Source organism: Dipteris shenzhenensis, chromosome 6 (assembly GCF_047967505.1).
Source record: "Dipteris shenzhenensis isolate YYH24624 ecotype China chromosome 6, Dip_SZ_1.0, whole genome shotgun sequence".
Classification (NCBI taxonomy): Eukaryota; Viridiplantae; Streptophyta; class Polypodiopsida; order Gleicheniales; family Dipteridaceae; genus Dipteris; species Dipteris shenzhenensis.
In genome coordinates this window covers 28,681,160-28,688,590 of record NC_141601.1, presented here as the reverse complement: position 1 = coordinate 28,688,590, position 7,431 = coordinate 28,681,160, and positions in this window count along the sequence as shown.

Sequence of the window (7,431 nt, the reverse complement as noted above, 5' to 3'; positions counted from 1 at the left end):
ACTGCATCTGCTCCCCTGCTCATCTTCTGTGCACCCACTCATCTTCAGCATGCCTAGTTGGACCCCCCTCGATGCTACGTGATCCGAATAAAATTTGCCTTCTCATATAAGGTGATTGCGTTGCACTCACGTGGAATAGAAATGCTTGGACTAGTGGAGACTCTTCATGCCCACAGGTGACTCCCCACACATATGAATGTCATCACCTTGGATAACATGCTCACAAAGGGCCTCTTTATGGCTGTGTTGTATGGGTTCCCCCTAGATGTCGATGAAGCTTTTCAGAGCAGAGTACTCTCGACTTGCTGGGGGATGATTAACCGAGTCCTGGCAATGTGCATGGTCTTCGGCCTCTCCATCGTATCCTCCTTTGGCTCCCAAAAATTTTTTAATGCAACAAGCTAGATTGACTGAAAACTGAGTTGTACAAATTCCCTCTTGCTTAGACGAGGCTCTCAGCAATGGTTGGATGCAATATTTTGGGTGTGCTCAACGATCTTTTGGCTCACTGGATGTAATGTTTTGGTCTCTAAGAGACTAAGGCATTTATGTTATCTCTTTTTGTTCAATTTGAGGCTCTCAGTATGCACTGTTGTTAACTTTTATATTTGTATTTGAATGGTTATGGCCGGGTCTCAATATGCACTGTTGTTAACTTTTATATTTGTATTTGAATGGTTATGGCCTCGACCTCTAATCTTTTGTTTAAGGCTCTCAACAATTGCTAAGCTTTTATAAATGTAAGATCCTTTGTTCAATTTTTGCTCGGTATAAGTTGATAATTTTTATATAACCTATTATTGGATGTAAATGTACATTTTAATCTATTTTGCTTAATTTTCACTCAATAAATTGTGCTTTTGCCACATTTATATTTACTGCAACAAGGACTAAAATACCAGGAAAGAAGGACTATAATTTCCTTGGTTTATGACCAAAATAGTGCTAAAATAACTCCAACAACCCCACTGTTGTGGTTGCATGGAGATACATCTAGAAAAATACAATGAAACTTTCAAAAACTGCAATTGACGATATGGCCCATGAGGGGTCCCCTTTAGGGGCAAGGGCCATATCGACATGCCATTTCTGTCCAATGGTATCTTCGATATTGTATAATGCACATAGATATGGCCCTTGCTCCTAAAGGGGAACCCTCAAGGGCCATGTCGTCAATTGCATTTTGCTTGGTTGCACAACGGAATACATTTTCCTTGGTACACAAATATATAACTCAAAGAACCAGTGTGGTGGCTTTTGATCTCCTCCCGTAATACGTAAAAATAGATAATGGAGCTATAACTCCAAGAACTAGCACGGCGGTCTCTCCAAGACAACCTTGAATTATGGGCGATGATAGGTGGTCATGCCAGAGACTGCACTAAGCGATGCTCATAATGACATATTGCACCTCATTATTACGCCAAAAACTAGTGCAATGGTTTCTCTAAGCCAACCTATGATTTGCATGGGCTACAGGCAAAGAAGCGGCAAAAGGCTACATGATGATAGGTGGTCAGTCTACAGACTGCGCTGCGGCACTGGTCAGAATGATAGATTGCATCTAATTATTACGGTGGCAAGAACTAGCGTGGTGGTCTCTCCCAGCCAACCTTTAATTTTAATGATCTGCATGGGTGCGTGCCCAATGATAGATGGCAAAGTTACAGCCAAAGGCTACGCAATAATAAGTGATGAAGCGGCATAGGCCAGCGACTAGGTGGCAAAGTTGCAGCAAAAGGCTGCATGCGATAATAAGTGATCAAGCAGCATAGGCCAGCGACTACGCTACGCGAAGTAGTGTGAAGATGCCATGTGTTGAGCTATGCGGTGTTCCGAACAAATAGATTGTGTCTCATTATTACGCCAATGTGCCTTCATGACATTGGGAAATTTTTCAACGAGCGCGCGGGTCCGTGCAAAATTCAAATATTCACCCAAAAGTGCATCGCGTCGTGGCCCCGAAAATAGTTTCGCGATTGGCTACACCCAAGCTAACGTTGACCCATGAGTGCCTCTTTTCCACCATGGGGATGCTACTCTGTTTCCCTATTTAAAAAAATCTAAATTCATTAATGAGTATTGGGGATGTGTAAAGGTGAGGGGTGTAAAGACTAGTAGCTTTTTAAATGTTTTAATGCTTTTGAGCTTTTCTTTTCAGATTTATTATTTTATTCATGATTCTTTCTCCATGCTCTATATTTCCTCAAAAACTCTTGTGTAGAATGCACTTTCTAAGAGGCCCTAGATAGTGCTCCCGACTTTTACGGTCTAGGATAATAGTTTATTTGACTTCCATCAACTATGGTTGCTTCTTCGCAACTTTGCAATCTATATTTAAATGTGTGTCCTTTTAAGATTCTTATAAGACTCTAATAAATGTTATTTTTTCACTCAAACACCTTGGAATATGTAATTCTATGACTTGCATCAACTATTGTTGCTTCTTCGCAACTTCATAATCTATATATTACAATGTGTATCCTTCTAAGATCCTTCCATGACTCCAACAAATGTTAATTTTTTGCTCAAACGCGTTGGAATATGTAATTCTCTACCTTGTCGCATTTGTGCATTTGGACATTCGATAAGGATAATAATTTTAAAAACATGCATAAAAAGAATCGCTCAATAGTTATTTATTCCATGTTCTCTTGATTTCAGTCCTATGCAATGCTATCGATTTGTAAGTTTCGAGGACGAGTGATTTAAGTTTTGGATTCTATCTCTTTCAAAATGTATCACCCTGCATGGGGGGGATGATTCTGCATCTTATAGATCTAGGGGCTTCGGCTTTGTCCTATCTGAAGCATTCAAGAGACTAGGACCCACCCCGCCGGTAGCCGAAAAAGCTAAATGAACCAAAGTACAAAAGACTATGGCCGTTGCGGGATTGAACCCATGACTTCTTTATGGACAACCATGAGCTCTACCACCATGACACGCATATGCTTATGCACAAAAGAGACGTATTCTTAAACATATGTTTATAAGCACTTATTCTGATGTGTCCAACACCGAAAAAGATCTCTGGCAATGTTAAGGCCCGCCACATCTGCTGAGCGGAGACCCCTAAATCTATCATCATTCTCTTTGGAGGTGTAACCGAGCTAAGGATTTTGTAAGTTTTGGAGGATGAGTCCACTAGAGTGATTTAAGTTTTGGATTCTACTAATGTATATCGAAAGTGCCACGTAGGGCGTATGATTCTACCTTTTGAAGATATAGTGAGTTCACAAATTTTGGAATTTAGAATCCAACCCCCAACTTGTCAGCTTGCCACATATTTAATTGGTACATGTACCTTACGTAAGGTACATGGACATCATTTAAAGAAGCTATTAACGAGAAGAAGCGCGTTTCCCACTTTACAATTCCAGAGCTTCTGTAGATGCCAGGTCCTCTCAGCAATTCATCGTCAGAGAGTAAGTTTTGCTACTGATCTTTGTTTTTGCTACAAATGTTCAATGCTCCATTGCAGATCGCCCTTAGTGAACTCTCATGCTTCTGGCAGGCACAATCAATATACCCCAATTTTCTTGAGCCATTCAGGATCTCAGAATTTCTTCACAGAGCGGCTCAACGATGCTCTTCTTTGTGTCAATCATCATCCTTAGTTTGCGGATGTGGATGTTCCCCACGGCACTTCCTTCCCTCAACGCATCGTAGACGCTGCACGCGAGTGCAAGCTTGGGGTAGTAGTCTTGTCGCATGAATACATGACGACTAAATGGCCGATGAAGGAATTGGAAATTTTTGCAAGCTCCTCTGCTTGCAATATCCTGCCTCTGTTTTATATGCTCTCGCCTAATGACCTTGATTCTTCCACGAATATGTCTAAGTGGACGGCAAAATGGAAGGAGATCGAAGCTCATGCTGAGACGATCGATGCAAGCAAATGGCCTGACATGGTGAGGTCGCTCTCCAAACGCAAAGGAGAAGTCTATGCATCAACATTGTGCGAAACTGAGTACATCAAAAAGATTGTCAAGGCTATTTGCAAGGAGATTCCTACTCCACTCCCTTACGATGAGTCCTACGTGATAGGACGACCATGCTTGACGCAGGTAATGCCTTCTTTTAATGGGTCTCCACATGTTTTCTCCAATCCTTTCATACATTTTCAATCCCAAATCTTGAGTTTGCTTTAACTGAGATTCCACTTATGATTGGTTCTCTAGGAGGTGGAAATGCGATTCCAGAATTCACGGCGGGCTTGCATACTCCATGGAGTGGGGGGCTCTCGAAAAACAACGATGTGTAGAATTCTTGCCAATCATTACACTCAAGAATTCGTGGGAAAATCGGTGGTCATAGACTTTCCTAGTAAGGAGGAGGACAAGGCTATCGTCGTAGATAAGTGTCAGGAACTTTTGCGATGCTTCGCCAACCAAAATGTGAACACTTTTGACCAGGTATGTGATTATTTTTCAAACTGAATTAAGTAAAGCATTCTACTATTTGCTGTGGCTTTTTTTAGCATAAAGAGAGATGCACATTCCATCATTTTATTCGTATGTGCACTCCATCCTATCCATATGTAATAGTGGAGTAGCTTTTTTTATATACTCTCTTTTGTCGGGGCCTTTCATACCCATATGTAATATTGGAATGGGAATATTCAAAAGCATACTGAAAACAAGGTGAATTTCATTCATGTGGCCTGCCCTAGATGGTGAGCTGAAAAGGGGATGAATTGGAAGCTGAGAGGGGAAGAGAGAGAAGGAAAAGAAGACGGGGGAGAGAGAGAAGGAGAAGAATACGAAGAGAGAGAGAGAGAGAGAGAGGGGGGGGGAGAAAAAAGTGGAGGATTGAAGGGACTAAGAAGAGAGAGAGAGAAAAAGGTGGAGAATTTCATGGGATTCTCACATGCTCCTCCAATCAATGGATGCCAAAAAATTTTGAACATAAAAAGAACTAAATACTTATTTTTCTCTTTGGAGGTCAAACGATTACTAAGGCCTACCCATTGAGGGCAGGCCAAAAAGAGTAAGATATTTCTAATTGAACTAACTTCTAATAAGGTCTAGAGTGAACTGAATTGAACTGAACTGAACTGAACTAAATGGAACAAAATTGAATTGAAGTTAACAGGTACTAGGTAGTAGAAACTACTAGAAAAGCTCTATTACTCGTGCGCTTTCCACTCTGCTCGCTTCCCCATCTCTATTCTTCCTCCCCTTGCCTCTGTTTCACCTTCTCGTTTATCCTTTTGTTAATTTGAGGGCTCCCCCTCTTGCCTCTGCCCCCCTCCAAATCCTTTGTGGCTTGTGGGTGGGGAGGTGTCACGAGGGCAAAGTTCTCACCTCAAAATTCACTTTTTCCTTTGCTTCCCGGGTGGGTCCCCTACCGGGATCCCAAAGCACCGCTTGACTTATGGTTTTGGCAACTACCTTGGTGAGTGGAAATTTCACCTGACTGAAGTCCTTCACCTTCACAAAGGTTTCCAGACCTTCAGATGCTCTAAGGAACGGAGATAAGCTCCTTTCGTGGACTGCTTTCTAAGAAGTAGCCTTTCTTCTCATAAAGCTTGTCGGATCACCTTACACCAAAAGAAATGCCTTCCTACCTCCTCAAGAGCCTTAAAACACGTGGGGGAACACGCTCATGAAATCAGATTTCAAAACCCCCAAAACTGGCTAGTTGGGACTAAATTGGCTAGCTGGAGCCAAACTGTCAGAACTGCCAAAAGAAGGTAGCTTGCCTCCAAAAATAGCAAACTGTGTAGACCTCCAAAATGGAAGGTGCTGATGTGGATGCGTCCTGTTTTGTTTCCCTACAGGTCGGACTCAAACCGAGATCCCGGGGCCTGCGCACGGGCGCATATCGAGCTACCTCACCACTAGGGTCAAGGCCATTGCTCTTGACCTTAGTGTGGAGCCACAACCTTATAATGTGTCCCCAACCGAACGTGGGCGCTCCAAAAGAATACTGTGCATAATCGCGCCAAGGGTCAAACCCACGACCTCTCCATTTGAACGTGCAGCACTAACCGTCGGGCTAGCCACGGGCTCTAGTCTTGGTTGATGTAACCAAGACGAGCTAGTAGGCTATATGCTTTACTTTGTTTGTAGAAGCAAAAGGGGGTCAGCCCCCTCGTTTCACGCTCAGGCATCGAACCCCTAACCTCTCTGTTGTGACCCGAAGTACCTCACGGCTCGGCTAACCACCGGGGCTGTGGCCTTGCTTGTGACTCCATCCTACCCATAAGCTTATAAGGTAGACTATGGGCCGCAGAGCTTCGACGGCCTCTCCTCCACCATGCACACATTAGTTGGCCGATCTACTGCATCGCACTCCTTCTGCGTGTCGAGTGGAGTGCAGAGAAACACAGGTGTAGACGATGGGCTGCTCAATCGACCAAACCAAGCGATGGGAGCTCCACTGCGGATTTCCATGTGCTTCCGTTGTCGAGTTTCCGTTGTCCGTCTAGAGCTCCGTTGGTGCTAGGTGTCTTCTCGGCTGCATTGCTATTATCACAAGCCCGAGCCCATGATCGTAATGGTGGGGCGATCCTCTACTCCAAAGGGCTCGAGGCGTAGAGCCTTAGAGCTCCGCCACGAAGCCTTGCCATCCAAGGCTAGATGGAACTGCAGGTTCCATTGAGGAACGTCCATTCGCGCGGGTACTCAGTCGGCTAGATCTACCTCGTCTGGTCGAAGCGGGTCCTAAGACTTTGCACAAGAGATGCTTAAGAGGGTCTTTAGGCCTCCTCGAGAGCCTGAGTCGAATGGCTTAGTGGTTGGAGCGCACGGCTTTTTGCATCGATGAAAATACCCCCTGAGCAAAAATCTCTACGAGCATTGCACCTTCCTTGAAGAACCGATCAAGCTGCCATTTGAGAGGTTCCCTCCTTGATCCAAGAGGGTACTCTAGATCCAAGGGGAGCTCTCCAAAATTCCTGCACACCAAGAATGAATCGAACTCACTCAATTTGATACCAAACACATTGTTTCACACTAGGAGTTGCTACCCACCCTAGTCCAGGCACTCACTTGGGAGTATGTTTATCATCCACCACATAGATTGTGATTCAAAATTTGCTCTTGGATATGTTCCTCTCTTAGTCTTTTGGCATCACCAAGAGTTTGAACATGTGCTGGCCGTTGCCTATTTCTATTGGCACCTCTCTCACATTATATGAAAATTTAAATAATGCACATGATGTAAATATCTTTTGTCTTGAGTCTCTCATATTTCCCTTAAAGTGACCCCACTAGCCGTAATGTATCTCTCACATAAGGACTTTTAAAATTCCTCTAGGGAAAAAATATATATACATTATGGGATTTATAAATTTTATAAAATTTTACAAAGGGGGTATACTATAAGGAAATGCAAAAAATAGGTTACATAGGGATTTATATTTGGATAGAGGGAGAGAGAAAGTCATTGACTCATTAGAGAGTCATTGAAGTAGTCATTATGCAC